Here is a 20,714-nt window from a genome sequence, read left to right on the forward strand (position 1 = left end):
ATATTTGCTAAATAGATGGATGAGTAGATAGATGGATAGGGTATTCATTTACTCTTGCCACCATAACAAACTGCCACAAATTTAACTGCATACACAATCAGTTCAGTTCAGTTCAGATACACAGTCATGTCCAACTCTTTGTGACCCCATGGACTGCATCACGCCAGGCTTCCCTGTCCATCACCAACTCCCGCAGCTTGCTCAAACTCATGTCCATCGAGTCGGTGACACCATCCAACCATCTCAACCTGTGTCATCCCCTTCTCCTCCTGCCTTCAATCTTTCCCAGCATCAGGATCTTTACCAATGAGTCTGTTCTTCACATCAGGTGGCCAAAGTATTGGTGTTTCAGCTTCAGCATCAGTCTTTCCAATGAATATTCAGGACTGATTTCCTTTAGGATGGACTGGTTGGATCTCTTTGCAGTCCAGGGAACTCTTAAGGGTCTTCTCCAAAACCACAGTTCAAAAGCATCAATTCTTCAGCACTCAGCTTTTTTTAATGGTCCAGCTCTCACATCCATTCATGATTAATGGAAAAATCATAGCTTTGACTAGATGGATCTTTGTCAGCAAAGTAATGTCTCTCCTTTTTAATATGCTGTCTAAGTTTGTCATAGCTTTTCTTCCAAGGAGCAAGCGTCTTTCAATTTCATGGCTACAGTCACCATCTGCAGTAATTTTGGAGCCCAAGAAAATAAAGTCTGTCACTGTTTCCATTGTTTCCCCATCTGTTTGCCATGAAGTGATGGGACCAGTTGCCATGATCTTAGTTTTTTGTTTTTTTTTTTGTTTTTTTTTTTTTGATTTTGAGTTTTAAGCAAACTTTTTCACTCTCCTCGTTCACTTTCATCAAGAGGCTCTTTAGTTCCTCTTTGCTTTCTGCCATAAGGGTTGTGTCATCTGTATATCTGAGGTTATGGATATTTCTCCCAGCAATCTTGATTTCAGCTCGTGCTTCATCCAGCCGGGCAGTTTGCATTATGTACTCTGCATGAAAGTTAAATAAGCAGGGTGACAATAGCAGCCTTGATATACTCCTTTCCCAGTTTGGAACCAGTCTCTTGTTCCATGTCAGGTTCTAACTGTTGCTTCTTGACCTGCAAACAGATTTCTCAGGAAGCAGGTAAGGTGATCTGGTATTCCCATCTCTTTCAGAATTCCCCACAGTTTGTTGTGATCCACATAGTCAGAGACTTTGGCATAGTCAATAAATCAGAAGTAGATGTTTTTCTAGAACTCTCTTGCTTTTTCTATGACCCAACGAGTGTTGGCAATTTGATCTCTGGTTCCTCTGCCTTTTCTAAAACCAGCTTAAACATCTGGAAATTCTCGGTTCACAAACTGTTGAAGCCTCACTTGGAGAATTTAGAACATTACATTGCTAGTGTGTGAGATGAGTGCAATTGTGCAGTAGTTTGAACATTCTTTGGCATGGCCTTTCTTTGGGACTGGAATGAAAACTGACCTTTTCCAGTTCTGGGGCCACTGCTGAGTTTCCCAAATTTGCTGGCATATTGAGAGCAGCACTTCCACAGCATCATCTTTCAGGATTTGAAATAGCTCAACTGGAATTCCATCACCTCCACTAGCTGTGTTCATAGCGATGCTTTCTAAGGCCCACTTGACTTCACATTCCAGAATGTCTGGCTCTAGGTGAGTGATCACACCATCATGATTATCTGGATCATAAAGATCTTTTTTGTACAGTTCTCCTGTGTATTCTTGCTACCTCTGCTTAATATCTTCTGCTTCTGTTAGGTCCATACCATTTCTGCCCTTTATTGAGCCCATCTTTGCATGAAATGTTCCTTTGGTATCTCTAATTTTCTTGAAGAGATCTCTAGTCTTTCCCATTCTGTTGTTTTCCTCTATTTCTTTGCATTGATCACTGAGGAAGGCTTTCTTATCTCTCCTTGCTATTCTTTGGAACTCTGCATTCTGATGGATATATCTTTCCTTTTCTTCTTTGCCTTTAGCTTCTCTTCTTTTCTCAGCTATTTGCAAGGCCTCCTCAGACAACCATTTTTTGCATTTCTTTTTCTTGGGGGTGGTGGTGATCATTTGCATTTCTTGCATTTCTTTTTCTTTCTTTTTGCATTTCTTTTTCTTGGTGATCAAGAAAAAGATCACTGCCTCCTGTACAATGTCTCAAATCTCTGTCCATAGTTTTGCAGGCACTCTGTCAATCAGATCTAATCCCCTGAATCTATTTGTCACTTCCACTGTATAATCATAAGGGATTTGATTTAGGTCATATCCAAATGGTGTAGTGGTTTCCCCTACTTTCTTCAATTTATGTCTGAATTTGGCAATAAGGAGTTCATAATCTGAGCCACAGTCAGCTCCTGGTCTTGTTTTTGCTGACTATATAGAGCTTCTCCATCTTTGGCTGCAAAGAATATAATCAATCTGATTTCGGTGTTGACCATCTGGTGATGTCCATGTATAGAGTCTTCTCTTGTGTTGTTGGAAGAGGGTGTTTGTTATGACCAGTGCATTTTCTTGGCAAAACTCGATTAGTTTTTGCCCTGCTTCATTCCGTACTCCAAGGCCAAATTTGCCTGTTACTCCAGGTGTTTCTTGACTTCCTACTTTTGCAATCCAGTCCCCTGTGATGAAAAGGGCATCTTTTTTTGTTGTTAGCTCTAGAAAGTCTAGAGGTGGCAAGAGGTCACTTGATATCAGGGACTTCCCTGATAGCTCAGTTGGTAAAGAATCTGCCTGCAATGCAGGAGACCCTGGTTCGATTCCTGGGTCGGGAAGATGCCCTGGAGAAGGGATAGGCTACCTATTCCAGTATACTTGGACTTCCTTTATGATCCAGCTGGTAAAGAATCCACCTGCAATATGGGAGACCTGGGTTTGATTCCTAGGTTAGGAAGATCCCCTGGAGAAGGGAAAGGCTACCCACTCCATTATTCTGGCTTAGAAAATTCCATGGGGTCGCAAAGAGTCAGAGTGAGCTGCTTTCACTCAGTCATGACTGAGCGGCTTTCACTTTCTTTCTAGAAGGTCTTGTAGGTCATCATAGTGGTGATATTGAATGTTTTAAGGGTGTGGAGCCAATGGACTTGGTTAAATAATATGATCAGAATCTAATAGGGCTGAAATCAAGGTGTCAGCCACCCTGCATTCATTATAGAAGTTCTAGAGAAGGATCTACTTCCTGGTAAAAGTTCCAGGTGGTTGTAGGACTAAAATCCCCATGTCTTGGCTGGCTGACAACACTGGGTAGCTGTCAACATCTAGAGGCTGCCCACCTGCCCTGGTTCATGGCCCCTTTCATCTTCAAAACCAGAAATGGCAGCTCAAGCCTTTCTCACACTTCTGATCTCTCTGACCAGCCCTCTCACATCTTGTCTACCTTCTGTTGCTTTTAAAGGCCCGTGCGGATAATCTTGGATAATCTTAAGGTCAAATTCTCTTACAACAGTACTTAGACTAGCGTTTGGTTGAATAGCAAGAGGGCAAAAATCACGGGGGACATCATTAGAATCATGTCCTTGAATTAAGTTAGCCAAAAGCTGATGTCCAGGTGGCCATGACTGGAACCTTGAGGCATATGTTCAAGAGGACACAGAATTAATCTTACTTCCTAAAGTTTTCACAAAGTCAGCGAAGTTCTATCCTCCCACGATAAATTCAGAGAAGACTGCGGATGTGCAAAACTTGGAGAGGGCGGCAAGACACAGAGTTGAAAGGTCTTAGTGTCAGTTCAGAGTTGAATCACCTTATCTAATAGTTTGATGATTCATATTTAAGTGGTGAGAAGAATCAAGAAGTTAAACCTGTCTTTCAAAAAACTGGCTGAGACAGAAGGACAGCATCCCCAGCCAAATCTGATCAGCTTGTTAGACAGTGGTGTTCTCTCTCCTACTTATGCTGCTCGACACAGACAGTATATTTCACTTCCTGAGTAATTCCATCCACATACCTAAAATTCCCACAGGCCAGCAATAGAAAGGATAGAGAAGTATTGTTTTTGGAATTGCTATAGTTGCTTTACAGATGAAGAAGCTAAGAATTGGATCAAATGATTTGCCCAAGGTCATATGACCGAAATGAGCCACGGCCAAAGCCTCAAAAATAAATAGATCCTACATCCAAACCTGAGTGGCAAATACTCTGAAAATGTAAATTGCTTTGCCAGAAATAGGGGTTTTGAGCAACAGATTTCTTTCATTTAATGTACTAAAGTAAATGGAAGTTTCATTGATCCACTTTAACAATTATTATGTGCTGTCAGATCAAAGCAGCTGTTGCTAATCTCCCCCACAAATTCATATGCATTATAAAGCAAAAATGTTTTCGTATCAATTTCTTTTGTGGAGTAGTGATCAATAATAGCTTGAGAAAAACTGCAAACACAGGAAGCTAGCAGCAAGTTCACCTGATTAAAAGCGTCAAACATAGAGTACTAACTAAATCTCTAGTGTAACTTCACTCTTTTTGCCAGAAGGAGTTCAGATGTATGTTCTTAATCTAGTGGCATTTCTTCTCACAATTTTCAACAAAAACAATGTACATAGTCTAATCACCTTAAGGACCAGATCTTTCTAGAAGGAATTTTCTCCCTAGAGCACATTTCAAAATAAACGTGGAAGCATTTAACTGTATTTCATTAAATCTAAAATGTAATCAAGTATTAAAAATATTTTATATTTTATGCATCCATGAGAAAGAAAAAGTGTTTCCAATTAAACTATGACACGCTATTAGTCCTGAGTCAGAAATGTAAAAATCAAAAAAATTTAAAAGGTGACTTAATGAAGTATATTGAGTCTAATACAACTTGCAAAGTGAGGCAACTGCTATCTCAAACATGAAAAGTCAATCGTCGTGAATGGAATGAATATCCCATACCATCCACTCTCTGGAATTTTCCTATACATCACCTAATTCTCATGTTTACCATATTATTAAATATTAAGTAGTAATACAACTACCAAGTATTAAGACCAGTTTACAAACAATGGAAGTATTTTAGTGCTTCACCTAAGGTCATTCAGAAGCAGTCAAGATTCAAAACTAAATTAGTTTGATTCAAAAAGTATTTATTTTGTTTTCTAAAGCTGGCTGGCTACAGTCCATGGAGTTGCAAAGAGTCTAACACGACTGAGTGTGCACACACACACAAAGAGGTTAGAAGCTCTTTTTTCCCTCTGCTTTTGATTTCTTGGTCAATGTATCACCCATTTCTTGGGTATGGACCAAGATGATAAAGGGCAAGAGGCCAGATCAAAGACAGTATTTCAGAATGCTGCTGCTGCTGCTAAGTCGCTTCAGTCGTGTCCGACTCTGTGCAACCCCATAGACGGCAGCCCACCAGGCTCCCCCGTCCCTGGGATTCTCCAGGCAAGAACACTGGAGTGGGTTGCCATTTCCTTCTCCAATGCATGAAAATGAAGTCGCGCAGTCATGTCCGACTCTTCGCGACCCCATGGACTGCAGCCTACCAGGCTCCTCTGTCCATGGGATTTTCCAGGCAAGAGTACTGGAGTGGGGTTCCATTGCCTTATCTGTCAGAATGCTGGGTACATTGCAAAACTATGAAAATAGATAGCTTTATTAGATAACTCAGATCCACATGAACATAGACATTCACACACATTTTTAAAATCAAAGGACTTCTGAGGGATACATTCAGTTCAGTTCAGTCACTCAGTCATGTCTGACTCTTTGCAACTTCATGGACTGCAGCACGCCAGGCCTCCCTGTCCATCACCAACTCCTGGAGCCTACTCAATCTCATGTCCATCACGTCGGTGATGCCATCCAACCATCTCATCCTCTATCATCCCCTTCTCCTCCTGCCTTCGATCTTTCCCAGCATCAGGGTCTTTTCCAATGAGTTTTGGAAGTATTGGAGCTTCAGCTTCAGCATCAGTCCTTCCAATGAATCTTCAGGACTGATTTCCTTTAGAATGGACTGGTTGGATCTCCTTACAGTCCAAGGGACTCTCAAGAGTCTTCTCCAGCACCACAGTTCAAAAGCATCAATTATTTAACACTCAGCTTTCTTTATAGTCCAACTCTCACATCCATACATGACTACTGGAAAAACCATAGCTTTGACTAGATGGACCTTTGTTAGCAAAGTAATGTCTCTGCTTTTTAATACACTGTCTAGGTGGGTCATAGCTTTTTTTCCAAGGAGCAAGAGTCTTTTAATTTCATGGCTGTAGTCACCATCTGCAGTGATTTTGGAGCCCAAGAAAATAAAATCTGTCACTGTTTCCATTGTTTTCCCATCTATTTGCCACGAAGTGATGGGACCAGATGCCATGATCTTAGGTTTGTTTTTTTTTAATTTTGAGTTTTAAGCAAACTTTTTCACTCTCCTGGTTCACTTTCATCAAGAGGTTCTTTAGTTCCTCTTTGATTTCTGCCATAAGGGTTGCATCATCTGCATATCTGAGGTTACTGTTATTTCTCCTGGCAATCTTGATTCCAGCTTGTGCTTTATCCAGTCTGGCATTTCACATGATATACTCTGCATGAAAGTTAAATAAGCAGGGTGACAATAACAGCCTTAATATACTCATTTCTGACTTGGAACCTGACTGTTGTCCCGTGTCCAGTTCTAACTGTTGCTTTTTGACCTGCATACAGGTTTCTCAGGAGGCAGGTCAGGTGGCCTGGTATTCCCATCTCTTTAAGAATTTTCCACAGTTTGTTGTGATCCACACAGTCAAAGGCTTTGGTGTAGTCAGTAAAGCAAAGCAAAAGTAAATGTTTTTTCTGGAACTCTTTTGCTTTTTCGATGATCCAGCGGGGGGATACATTAGTGGATGCAAAAATTGAGATAGATATATCTCAGTTTCTATAGAGTACCTCTACAGTAACAGACTTTATTTTCTTGGGCTCCAAAATCACTGCAGTTGGTGACTACAGCCATGAAATTAAAAGACGCTTACTCCTTGGAAGGAAAGTTATGACCAACCTAGATAGCATATTCAAAAGCAGAGACATTACTTTGCCAGCAAAGGTGCATCTAGTCAAGGCTATGGTTTTTCTAGTGATTATGTATGGATGTGAGAGTTGGACTATAAAGAAAGCTGAGCACCGAAGAATTGATGCTTTTGAACTGTGGTGTTGGAGAAGACTCTTGAGAGTCCCTTGGACAGCAAGGAGATCCAACCAGTCCATCCTAAAGGAGATCAGTCCTTCGTGTTCATTAGAAGGACTGATGTTGAAGCTGAAACTCCAATACTTTGGCCACCTGATGGGAAGAGCTGACTCATTGGAAAAGACCCTGATGCTGGGAAAGATTGAAGGGAGGAGAAGGGGACAACAGAGGATGAGATGCCTGGATGGCATCACCGACGTGATGGACATGTGTTTGAGTGAACTCCGGGAGTTGGTGATGGACAGGGAGGCCTCGTGTGCTGTGATTCATGGGGTTGCCAAAGTTGGACACGACTGAGTGACTGAACTGAACTGAACTGAACAGGAAAGTAAAACAATTCAGTGATCACGTGACAAATCCAGGACTGTATTTACTACAATGTGTCTATGGGGTCGCACAGAGTCCGACACGACTGGAGCGATTTAGCAGCAGCAGCGGCATGTATAGCTGATACCATCATTTAATAAATTTTCCTTGCTTGATAAATTCGAATTGTGTTTCATTAGCCGGTGATGATGTTTATTTCAGAATTACTTGATGCAGAAGGCTAAAATAATGACTTCCATGTGATTATTACATTGATTGGAAAATTTTAATAAGTTACAGAGCAAGTATAAACCTTACTCTCAGGAAATTTAATTTGCTGAATATTTTTGTTTTTCAAATACAATTCTTTAGGGAGAGATCACTTGTTTTACATGGAACAGTTCACAATCTCTTTATCCTAGCTAATCACATAGCTTCCCCCCCCACCAAGAATTCTTCCAAATGACCATAGGAACAAAGATTAAAAATTACTCTTGCCATTTATTCTTCATTATTATTATTATTTTGCCAAAGCAGTATTTTGATTTAAACATAGTTGTAGATTACAGAGAACAGTGTTCTCCTAATCTTGACAGTAACTCACAGGAAAAGTGTTCTCATGCTATCTGTGAAGTAGCCTAAACGGCGCCATTTATCTACCTTACCCCATGTCTTGTGGAGAAGCACTTCTATGAACTTGTTTCTGAAAGTTAGCCTACTTTTTCTTAGAATTTTCTCCCTCCTTTTACCAGAAAATCGATTGCATTATTAAATTTCTCTTAGCTTCCCATACTTTGAAAACAAAGCATAATTCATTCCAAATAAAGTCTTTCCAAGGTAATAATCACTTAGCATATAAATGATTGTAGCATTGATATAGCTAAGTTTCTCTAAATAAAGAAGTTCCATGCCCAATGCATAATCTACCAAGTATGCCTGTTAAATGATGGATTTGTAATGCAAGAATTTCCATGATAAAACCCTGTGAGATACAGTCTAACACATTTGAAGATATAACACCCTTAGATTGTAACTGAAAGATAAGTTCTAATTACTGTTTAATTTCTTGGTTGAAAATCCTTGGCATGTATAACATAAAATTGACTCAAATTGTGCAATTAAAATAATTAGCATTTAGCTATTGCTTTTGAAGCTACAATGGCTTGATCTGTTTGGCTCAAAAAATGTTCAACCAGAAAGAAAAAACACACTTAAAAATAGAAAAGATTAAAAAAAAAAAAGTGGCCATTGATATAGTTAAATTTATAAATGCTATAAATCTATAAATGTTCAGGAGAAACGGTTCAACATTGGGTTACTGAAAAAATGATATGTTCTATAAAAGGTATACCGAAGTGTTTTACACCAGGAAGACAAGCTTTTTTAGAATTCTATTATCAAGTGTTAGTCACTTAGTCATATCTGACTCTTTGTGACCTCATGGCTGTAGCCTGCCAGGCTCCTCTGTCCATAGGATTCTCCAGGAAAGAATACAGGTGTGGGTTGCCATTTGTTTCCCCAAGGGGTCATCCTGACCCAGGGATCGAATCCAGGTCTGTTGCATTGCAGGCAGATTCTTTACCGTCTGAGCCACCAGGGAAGTCTGTAATCAAGGCCATGAATTAATATGCAATGTTGTGACATGATCCTGTGATCTTTGTGAAATTAATTATGGAAGGTTAGAAATCTCTTCTCTTAAAAACTGATGCATTCTTAGAATTGATTGCTTATCTAAACTGTGTCTTTCATTAATATAAATTTCAGGGAAATTGTTCTGCCAATTGTATTTCTAGAGTACATATTCCTATTTAAAAAATTTTTTTTCGTGAGATTATTTAATTTGCCCCCAAGTTTTTTGTATTATTTAATTTTTAGCAAGAGCTAATAGTTATCTATGGTTTCTATGGCACATGCCAAATGCTAGATTAAACACTTTCCTTGAATCATCTCATTTAATCTACACAAAGCTAGGAGGAAGAAAGTACCCTTAGTCTAATTTAAGTAATAAGGAAATGGAGGCAGAAGGATTAAGTCATTTGCATGCTGTTGGTCAGTTAGCAAAAGGGCCGTGAGGGCACTGTTCAAATGGAAAGAGGAACCAAAAGTGGTCAATTCTATAGTTGTCCCTGTTTCACGAATATTGTGTTTCAACTGCACCCACTTAGGTATCTCATTATGGCTTGTTAGACAAGTCATTTCCAATGTGTCGATTTCATCTTCCAGCGCTCAAGCCAGCCATGTTCAACTAAAAACACTCTTAAATTTGCAGCTTGTTCCAAACTTTTTATTTTCATTCTCGCTACCAATTTTTAAAAAAGGAGTGGTCAGTATTAGTTATTTCTTGTGATTTATTTCTTTTTAATAGTAAGTGGCATTGATCTTGGATGAAAACTAGAGTAAAATTATTTTTGCAATAGGATGGAATTTTTTACATAGATATAGTTTGTGAAAGTGTTTTACTAGATGTATAACATGTATAATAATCAAAATTTTACAGCACATATTAAATATTAAAATTCTTCTAAAGTAGTCAATACAGCATGTATACACGTTTGCTGAATTTATAAATGCAACCTGAAGTACCGCTTGGATGTGATAATATGGATAGCCTTGAAAAGTGAGACATTTTGTTCTGAAGCGTACAGTTCCTCCCGTGCAGTCATCTGTTCTTTGTGTCGAAAGACACTTTTGCTGACAGTGTTAGTTTCTGCACAGAAGTCCTCCTCGTCAGCAAGACTTAACTTGAGATGATTCAAAACAATTGCAAAGAAGAGTTTGTAAGATTTGTCCACTGAAAGATGTGAATTAATTGTAACTTGGACTGAGGAAAAAACAACAACAACAACCTGGTTTCATGTTTATAAGTTTGGGGAAGACGAGTCGTTAATAATGATCAAGGAGAAAGTCATTCCTTCAAAAGGATGGCTTGCTAGATCGTCAGCTTGAACATGCAGTTAGTTTGAGAGGAAGAGAGAGAGAAAGGAAAGAGAACAGTGAATAGCATGAGAAGCGCAGAAAAAATTTTAGGTGGGGAGATTAAAATCTAAAACCGGAAGGACGTATTTCATATAATTTTTTTTGGAAATCAAAGAAAAATATGATGAGAAATGGAGAAACGCTGAAAAGGTACAGAAGGAGTATCAGTAGAACCGTCGGTTTTAACTGGAGTTGTCAGGCAGGGATGCGCTGAAAATGAAGGCCGCAGAATGTGATGAGGAGACAAACTCTAGGCTCCTGGACTGTGCAGGAAGGCCCTGGGTCGCCTGTGGCGGGCCTCCCAAGAGTGCGCCCCTCGACAGCGGCCCCCTGACCTCTGCTTAGAGCCCTGAGCCATGTGATCCTCCCAGCACCAGAGTGCAACTAGCACCCTTTTTGAAGAACTTAACTGAAAATTTGTTCCCTTATATTTAAGCAAAACCTTGCTTTCTATAACTTCTCCCACTTTGGTCTTCACTCGGCTCTGTGGTTCTCACTCAGACGCTCTCCTTGTATCCAGGGCCCTCTTACTTCCTGGCTTTTCTCGGAGTTGTTGGTGCATATCCTTCCTGGGTACTCTTTTCCTATTGACTGATTTTGGGCAAGGTATACTTTTACTTTGTCATATTCCAAAATATAGTAAGAGATGGCCTTACTTTCTCTTACTGACATTCCAATTCAACATTCATTGGCTGTGCTTTATCGGTTTCTTCTCTTCTCAGAAGAACAGCTCAATTTCTGTTCAGTTTCTCCAAAATTCTAACACATTGGTTGAAATTTGGTTCTTTCTTCTCAGACAAGTTGGCATTTCAAATTATACTGTATCGTAGATGTATCAAAATCTTGTGTGTTCCTTCCTCAAAATGTGAAAAATTCTATCATTGTTGATAGTCTTCTACTTGAGTTTTAGCATTGGCATAAGTGATATTGTTTGAGGTCAAGGTTGTCCACACAAATTCAGTAAATGTAGGCTTCTTGTCTCCTCAGGATGAGGCTTAGATAGCTGTTTCAGCCTTAAAGCAAAGTATCGCCATCACGGAACACTGTGTCAACACTTAAAAAAACATGCTAACATCTTTTTTTGTTTGTTTTTAACTTTTCATTTTGTTTGGGGTATAGCCAAATGCATTTCTATTTGGGGTGTAGCCGTTTAACAATGTTGTGATCATCTCAGGTGAACAGTGAAGGGACTCAGCCATACATACACATGAATCCTTTCTCCCCTAAACACCTCTCCCCTGCAGGCTGTCACATCACACTGAGCAGAGTTCCAAACATGCTGATGTTTTGATTGGTTTTGGTTGATAACATTTTATTGGACAGCCCAACAAACCGGATTCATGACATGTTTCGTATTGCCGAAGAAAATCTGTGATTGCATGTAGGATTTCTCTACCAGACAACTTCTTTAAAAAACCAAATGGAGTAATCTTTCAATCGTTTACTTCCTTTGCACTCCAAGTTGCAGTCACTTACCAATTCTGTTACTCTCTCATTTGCAGCTTCATTTCTGCACTATTACCAGCCACCCCTCCTGCCATTGCTCTAGTTTAGGGCGTTAGGATCTTACCTTGTCTATTATAATGAGTTCTTTCTTGTTCTCCTGGAAGCAAAAATCACATTTCTTGTTCTGTGTCAAATTGGAAAACCTCCCTGCAATTCTAGAAACACATAGTCACCAGTCTAAAAATGCTGGATGCAAATGTGCTAGTGGGTCGTTTTCTTTTCTTAATATTTCTACGTTTATAGTCTTATGAGATTATCTTAGTACTAGCTGTCATAGAAAAGAGACAATTCAACTCCTTAGACAAGCCCTTTCCCAATACTCTGATGCTTCAGCATATATGCTCTTGGAACAAAGGACACTTTTTGTAAAAAGAAGAAATATGTCAACTCACCAAATGTTGAGAGATAAACAAGAAGGGATTTCTAATTAAAAAATAAATAAATAAAACAAGTTTGCTTTGCATAGCGACTTTATCTGTGGTTCTATGCAAGCTGCTCCTGAAGAGACACGGGTTATGTGCTAAGGGTGAGACGGACTACAGAACATCAGGGTCAGGTTCACATGCCTCTAGCAATCCTGGAGCAGGCACTGGATTGGCTCTGAGCCAACACTTTGCTGCTCAATCCTGCAGACGTGTCTTGCTGGCACAGACCAGCTAACTAAGGTCAAGAAGATGACAGAAGCACCCTCTTGAGAGGACCATTGTGTAGCTGATCATGAGAACTGGGTTCCTTTACTGCTCCTTCTGGGCGGTTGTATGACGCTACGTGAGCCACCGAGCGCCTCTCTTTATGCGTTCCTTCAGCGAGAAAGTGGGAAGAATAAATACTCCCATGTCCTCCAGGGTGTCCAACTAGAGCGCTTCCTGACTCTTGGTGGACCAGTTCTGTGACTGACTCAGAATCTCTTTGTGCATCTCTTGTCCGTTTCCCTTCTCTCCATCCTCAGAGGTGGCTGTCATTTTTCATCAAGTAATCTGTGCCCATCCCTTCTTGCCACCCACTTTGCCCAGAGCCTTTTACTCCAGTACCTGAGAATGGAGAGGCCCAGTTCCCCTGCAGGGCACCCCTGACTTCCCCTCCCTCTTCCACCGAAACGCATCCCAGCGACCCAGCTGGACCTCACTCTGGAGTTTATGATCCTCTTGTAAACACTGGCAAAATCAATGAGATTTCCATACTGCGGGGTGAAGAACACGATGTCGATGCTATTGATAAGTAGGAAGTAAATATGGGGTGCCCCCGCTGCGTTTGTGCATGAGGTGTTTATGCACACAGCATGCACACAGGGTGTTGTACGCCTGGGGCAAAATAATATCCCCTCCAAGCTTGGTACCTGTGAAGCTTAGAACCAACAGGAAGCATTCTGCTGTGGTTTGAAGTGCCCAATTAAGTGCATTCAGGAGCTTTTTTTCCCAACACCCCCTCTTTGAAGCACATTTATGTTTGGTGTCAGGGCATTGATGGTTGTCTTAATGTTTCATTGTTATAGAACATTCCTGTGATTTCTGTACTCTTTAATGCAGGACCTGTGCTCTTTTGAAATGATCTGTGAGATTTCATGCTAAGCCTTGCTTCCTGTTTTTATTCTAACTGTATTAACCAGTTCTCTTTGGAGAATGCGCTTGCAGCTTAGGTATACCTCACTTTATCTAATAAACGTGTTCCTGGCACACAGTATGTAAATCAAATTTTAACAAATTGAATCATATATTTAAATGCCTGAAGGGCACTCATTTTCAGAAATGAATCATATTCTGAATTTTAAGTGAATTTTTAACACCCTAATTTTTCTTTTCTGAGAATCCAGGTTTTCCACTTGGGTTTGCTTACCCAAGTGGAAAACCTGGATTCATTCGGAGAAGACAATGGCACCCCACTCCAGCACTCTTGCCTGGAAAATCCCATGGACGGGGGAGCCTGGTGGGCTACAGTCCATGGGGTCGATAGGAGTCGGACACGAGTGAGCGACTTCACTTTCACTTTTCACTTTCATGCATTGGAGAAGGAAATGGCAACCCACTCCAGTGTTCTTGCCTGGAGAATCCCAGGGACCGGGGAGCCTGGTGGGCTGCCGTCTATGGGGTCGCACAGAGTCGGACACGACTGAGGCAACTTAGCAGCAGCAGCAGCAGTATCAAATTATCAAAGTCATTGAGGAATTTTAAAAAGCAAGCAGTTGAAAGCTACTTCTTAATGACCCTCATGTTTGCATCATTACTGACATAACTAATTAACTACAACTGAACACAGATAGTTAAAACATAAGCCAGTTGTTTGGTTGTATGGATAAGAGAGTTAATGGGAAGGGGAAGGGAAGGGGCTTGTTAGATTTTAAAGTCAGGTAAGGATTTCTCTTGGACAATGATGCTAGGCTAGCCAAGGTCTTCAAGGGAATTAATCATAGACCTATTAAAAAATTTCCTTAATTAATAGTTGGTAACATCCCAGTGACTTGGACATTTTAGGAATTTAATCAACCATTAAAATAAGCAGTGGGTTAGTTGTTCAGTTGTGTACAACTCTTTGCAACCCCATGGACTGCAGCCCACTAGACTCCTCTGTCCATGGAATTCTCCAGGCAAGAATACTGGAGTGAGTTGCCATTTCCTTCTCCAGGGGATATAATAAGCAGTAAATCAACCAAATCTCCTACATATAAATAGAAACCTTGGATCTCATAAAATCAATGTTTGATGAATGCCCACCATGTGCAGGATTCAGAGCTTCGTGGGAAAAGAAGATACGGCCTCAGAGTGCCGGGGCTGGGGGGCTTCTGTGATGACAGCCCCCGGCTGTGGTGGAGGGGATGGTCCACTTTATCTTCCAGGGAACCAGCCTAGTCCTCAGGAAAAAACAGGGAGCTATCTTATACTCTCATTGATATTAAAACTGCCCAGAGGTAAAGGTTTATATGCTATTGTAGATAGCAGTTTTTTGTTGTTTTTTTTTAATTAGAAAAGCATCCTGAGAGTGACAAATTCTGAGACTGATTTTCACTGCGCTGAAGACATAAGTCTACATTAGTCCATAATTTCCCTAACCCAAGGGATCGTTTGAAAGATTATAGGTGGGGGAGGAAGCCACCTGGGTACGACTGAAGGAAGCCAATTGATTTGACTGACTTGAGTTGAAAATAAACATAAGCAGAGTGAGGGTACAGTTTTATAGCAAAATCATCATGTGAACATGTAACCCTCAGATCCAATCAGGTCCAAAGAGCAGGCCAGGAACCCTTCCATCCACTGGACTCCTAAATCCACAGCCAGGAGAGACTGTGGGATTGAAACAAAACCGGTGTCTCCCACTCAGTTTCAGCTCCTTGTCTGCCCCTGGTGTTTAATACTTATAGTCGGCCAGGTGTGAAAGTGGAAGTGTTTAGTCACTTCAGTCGTGTCTGACACTTTGCAAAACCAGAGTCTGTAGCCCACCAGGCTCCTCTGTCCCTGGGAGTCTCCAGGAAAGAATACTGGTATGGGTTGCCATTCCCTTCTCCAGGGGATCTTCCCAACCCAGAGATCAAACCCAGGTCTCCTGCATCACAGGCAGTCTTTACCTTCTGAGCCACCAGGGAGGCCCACGTGACCAGGTGTATCCACACCCTACAAGCAAGCTGCTACTTCAGCGGCTACACACCCCGAGACACAGCAGCCTGTTCTAGTGTCAGAAAGACATGTGCCCTGGGTGTCTGGGGTCTTCCTCAAGGCCCCCTCCCATCCTGAGACACAGGCACACTTCTATAGGTCACTAAGGGGAAACTTCCTGCAGGGATGGGGGAGGCTTTGGGGTGCAAGTTTATCTTTTCTAAATTTGGCACCTGAGCCGTCGGTGTGAGCAGGGCACTTTTGGTTACAATCTCTGGGATGTCGTAAAGCAGAGAGCAGGAACTGCAGCCCACGGATAACGGGAAACGGACGTCAGCTGCGGCTTCGCAAACATTTGTGAAAGCAGCAAGCGAGAGTAGGGCTTTCGCTTCTGTTGTGGTTTCTGTGATTTAGGTCAGAGGCTCAGGGCCGGAACTCCAGTTTGCATCAAGAGAGAGGAGAGGAGGAAAAGGGCAGAGAGGTGGCGCTGGACCAGCCAGCCCAGCTCACCGTCCATCTAGTCCAGGGGCGCAGAGACAAAGACAGCTCAGGAATGGCTGTGAAAGGCTTGGGCAGGAGGGTGGTGATGCCACCTCCAAACAGAAGAGGAAAGGGGTGGTGGCGTGGTTGCCGAGCTCAGTCTGTACATGCTGGAGGAGCCCGAGGTGCTGTGGGACCCCCAGGAGAACAAGTCTGTGAAGGAGTTGGGAGGGCAGGCGGCATGTGCCGGGCACCCTGCCGGCTTTGATCCGGTCACCCACGGAAGGACGTGTGTAATCTGGGACATGAATCAGAATGCCAAGGCAGAGAGTATCATGTAAACAAGAGGGGAAATCAGAACGTGGGTAAAAGAATGAATCCAGGGCACACTCACCCAGCACTTTCTAGAATCATCCTTCTGGGATCCCTCCAAATCCTCTGCTGAGCCAGCATCACAGTCTAACCCCAGCTCCCACTGTGGACGTGGTCTTTTCCCACCAGGGACAGTAACGGAGCTCCCTGCTCCAGCCTGGAGAAGACCCCAGAGAGGAGGTTTTCTACTGGGCACAGTGTGGCTGGGCTCTAGGAAATAGAAAGGTAGAGGACTGACGCTGAAGCTCTAATCCTTTGGCCACCTGATGGGAAGACCTGACTCCTTGGAAAAGGCCCTGATGCTGGGAAAGATTGAAGGTGGGAGGAGAAGGGAATGACAGAGGATGAGATGGTTGGATGGCATCACTGACTCGATGGACATGAGTTTGAGTAAACTCCGGGAGTTGATGATGGACAGGGAGGCCTGGCCTGCGGCAGTCCATGGGGTTGCAAAGAATCGGACACGAATGAGCGGCTGAACTGAACTGAACTGAAAGGAGTGGAGCTTCTGAGGTTTCAAGAGAAAGCATCTAGTGAAAAGGGAGTCAAAGTGTTTACCTGGAGCCGTAATTAGATCATAAGACATTCAAACTGCTCAGCTTGGCACAGGGAGACCAGACTGCAGACAGGACAATGCATTGATGTTTAATTGTCCTAATCTACAGGTGTGGAATCGCTGGCCTTTATGAGCTTAAAATTAAGAGTGGGTGGGAAGGGAACTCAGCCTGTATCAGTGATGAAGGCTAAGATACACATCATGTTTCAGTTGGACACAGAAAACCTGGGGTCTGCTATTGACTCCGTCAGCAACTCATTATGTGGCATGAAAGGGCGCCTCTGTGTGTGTTCCTGGAAACAGCAGTGAGAACAGTAATTATTTCCCGGGAGTGCGCTGCCTCCCCAGGTATTTTTACACTGCGCAATGAAGAGGAAAACAATACTTGCCACCTACCTACGCATTCGAGGTGACGCGTGGAGGATGGTTTGGATTCTCGGATGAGAGGGTGGACGAATAGCCGCATATCACCCACTTCCCGGGCGGCGGTGCTAACGGTACAGTCTGTCCTTTGAGCTGTTGACTTCAAGTTTCCTCATCTGAGTGCATGCAGAGCACCAGAGAAGTGAGAATCCATTCTTCATGGGTCAAGAGAACATGGCTAATTTTTGTTAATGGCAACTATTTGAAGACCAAAATTTAAACAAACGAGGCTACTGCAGTGGCAGCTGTATGTCACTCATAGAGCCTCCTTTCTGAGTCCTTTAAAGGGAAATGGCTATTTGATATTTTTTCAGTTTAGGCTATTTTTACCTTAACCTAATTCACTGGCTAACTTAAGAAGAACTAGTTTTGAAATTCAGAGGGTGTCGTATTTATTTGCTATACATCTTGTCACTTACTGGATACGTTTGTAAACAAATATGTTCCAATTTTTGAGGAGACATATGGCTTCTAACTTGTTTGACTTAATAAGGTAACAGAACTTCTGCGCGCTATCGGCCTCTAAGGGTTGCGTTCTCTTGGGGATTTGATGCTCCAACGAGGGTTTCATTCAGGAGTCGCCTCTCCTCCCCACCTTCCCCTTCTTTCTCAAACATGTGAGAGAGCCACCCTTGCAAAGAGACTCAGAAAAACTCTAAAAACAGAACAGATGAAGCCTTAGGATGTTTTCAGTGGATAATTTCAACTTTGAGGATGCCAAGAGCCGACTTATTGGAAAAGACCCTAATGCTGGGAGAGACTGAAGGCAGGAGGAGAAGGGGACAACAGAGGATGAGGTGGTTGGATGGCATCACCGACTCAATGGACATGAGTTTGAGCAAGCTCCGGGAGATGGTGAAGGGCAGGGAAGCCTGGCGTGCTGCAGCCTGTGGGGTCACAAAGACTTGGACACAACTGAGCGACTGAACAACAGTATTTTCAAAGACCCACTCTTACTTCCTTTCCTTTCCTTGGGAAAGTTCAGAAAGTCCAATTTCTTCTATCGGACGCCCACAACCTGAGTTACCAGAGTGGAGCCAGCAAGGGACCATGGCAGGAGGGGGTCTCTTCCCATGTCCCTGTGGGTCCCGTCCATGCAGAGCCTGCCTGAGGCTCTTCTAGGGGCAGGAAGTCCCCTCCTCAAGGCAAGGCTGCCCTGGGTCCCTGTGGGAGGCTGTCCGGGGCAAGGCTCACTCTGGTCGGGTAGCCGGGAGGGCGAGAGGCCACAGTGGGACCAGCCGTGGACCCGGCCCTGCAGCCCGACGCCTGGGCTCCAGCACCAACAGCACCTCTCAGCAGCCCTGAGGCAGCTGGGCTTTGTGGGTCACAGGAGCTGTGTTTGTTGTTTAGTCGCTAAGTTGTGGCCAACTCTTTTGCAACCCCATGGACTCCTCTGTCTGGGGGATTCTCCAGGTGGGAATATTGGAGTGGGTTGCCATTTCCTCCTTCAGGGGATCTTCTCGACCCAGGGATCGAACCTGTTATCTCCTGTGTTTCTTGCACTGCAGATGGATTCTTTACCCACTGAGCCACCAGGGAAGCCCCACACGGGTGAGGCATGCGGGCAAGTTGATTCATTTACCTGAGCCTCCGTGTTCTTGCCTGTCCAAGTAGGATGTTAATACTGTTACCTCACAGTCGGCTTTAAGGATTTTGAGATCACATTGGTGAAACAATCAGAACATTGCCTGGTGCCTGGGAGCACTTTGCAAACGGTAACTAATGGGCTCTTCCTGCTACTGTGCATGTTGGAGTTGAGAAGAAACTCCAGGGAGATTGTTGGGGGCAACTCAGCACCGTCTACAGGCCCACACCTATTTTGGATAATGAAAGTGCTAGTCACTCAGTTATGTCCAACTCTTTGCGACCCCATGGACTCTACAGTCCATGGAATTCTCCAGGCCAGAGTACTGGAGTGGGTAGCCTTTGCCTTCTCCAGGGGAATCTTCCCAACCCAGGGATCGAACCCAGGTCTCCCTCATTGCAGGGAGATTCTTTAGCAGCTGAGCCACCGGGGAAGCCCAAGAATACTGGAGTCGGTAGCCTAGCCCTTCACCAGCGGATCTTCCTGACCCAGGAATTGAACCAGAGTCTCCTGCACTGCAGGCAGATTCTTTATCAACTGAGGTGCCAGGGAAGCCCTAATAAAGGCCTAGTATTAATATATCTTGTAAACCATACAAATATCAACAGGTACAGGAAGGTGACTGTAACCCATGCTTTTCATTTATGAATCTTGTATGGAGACAAAGTGCTGAAAATACTTAGGAAACTCAAAAATGCCTACAGGCCACTGCAATAATATCTTAATATATAGTGGCAGCAGGTAATGAAAAGCAGGAAAATTGCTGAGGAAATGACTCCCCCCCACACAAAGAGGTTTCTATTTTAATTGTAATGTCAACACCCTTTTATGTATTTGTTTGTTCCTTTTACACCTTTAAATACTAGGGTTATTTGGGAGGGACTCACAGTCTAAACTATTCATTTTATATCTCCCTATTTGAAAGGTCACAAGTCCACCATTTCTGGCATCAGTTCAGCCTCTGGCTTCCTTTCTGAGACACATTTTGAAGAAACTTAGGTTTCCCATTCATGGCATAAGAAAAATAATATACTCCTTTTTTAAATAATAAAGTGTGTGCTTGGCCACTCAGTCATGTCTGACTCTTTGTGACCCAATGGACTGCAGCCCACCAGGCTCCTCCGTCCATGGGATTCTTCAGGCAAGAGTCCTGGAGTGGGTTGCCATTTCCTTCTCAAGGGGGTCTTCCTGACCCAGGGATTGAACCTGGGTGTCTTGCATTGCAGGTAGAGTCTTTACTGTGTGAACCACCAGGACGCCCTAATAGTAAAGGAGTGACCTGAAGTTGCTTCCAGGAAAGGTAGAGTTTTAGGCGGGTGGGGGGAAGGTTGTGTTTTGCATGGCTCCAGAGGGAATAACAGGAGAAACAGACAAGAGGAAAAGCTTTAGTGGGGACTGACCTAGTCCTCAACCATGTGTGGAAAGAACTCTGCTCTCTTGTACCTCCCACTGGCCTTCCCATAGCACCAGCTGAATCATCCCATGTCTTAGCGAACTTCCCTTGGTTCAACTGTGCGCCTGCCTCTGTGAATAAGCCAGGCACGTGTGACGTGGTCATTTCACCTGTTCTCAGCTACTTCACTTTCAATGTGAAAAGTCCACTTTTGGTGGCCCTGTCAGGGCGTGGCATTGTAGCTCCTGAAGACTCCGTTAGTGTATCGAGCCCTTACATCTCAGAGAGGGGTGCCCCGGGCTAACGGGGCATGTGACCAGGTGATGAAACTGGACAAGAAGGCGAGCCGAGCTGTAGACGTTCCCTGATTCAACGTTTAAGCTCTCACTGTGTGCACTGCAG

The 20,714-nt window shown here is 43.0% G+C and overlaps 1 protein-coding gene and 1 long non-coding RNA gene across 2 annotated transcripts in view; one reads left to right on the plus strand and one right to left on the minus strand.

The window, feature by feature from the left end:
* PACRG (parkin coregulated) overlaps positions 1–20,714 on the plus strand; it is a 540,505-nt gene that overhangs the window by 321,064 nt on the left and 198,727 nt on the right. The gene's annotated exons all lie outside the window — the stretch shown is intronic.
* LOC129620243 (uncharacterized) overlaps positions 1–20,714 on the minus strand; it is a 30,570-nt gene that overhangs the window by 1,588 nt on the left and 8,268 nt on the right. The window lies entirely within an intron of this gene.

This window comes from Bubalus kerabau, chromosome 9 (assembly GCF_029407905.1).
Source record: "Bubalus kerabau isolate K-KA32 ecotype Philippines breed swamp buffalo chromosome 9, PCC_UOA_SB_1v2, whole genome shotgun sequence".
NCBI lineage: Eukaryota > Metazoa > Chordata > Mammalia > Artiodactyla > Bovidae > Bubalus > Bubalus kerabau.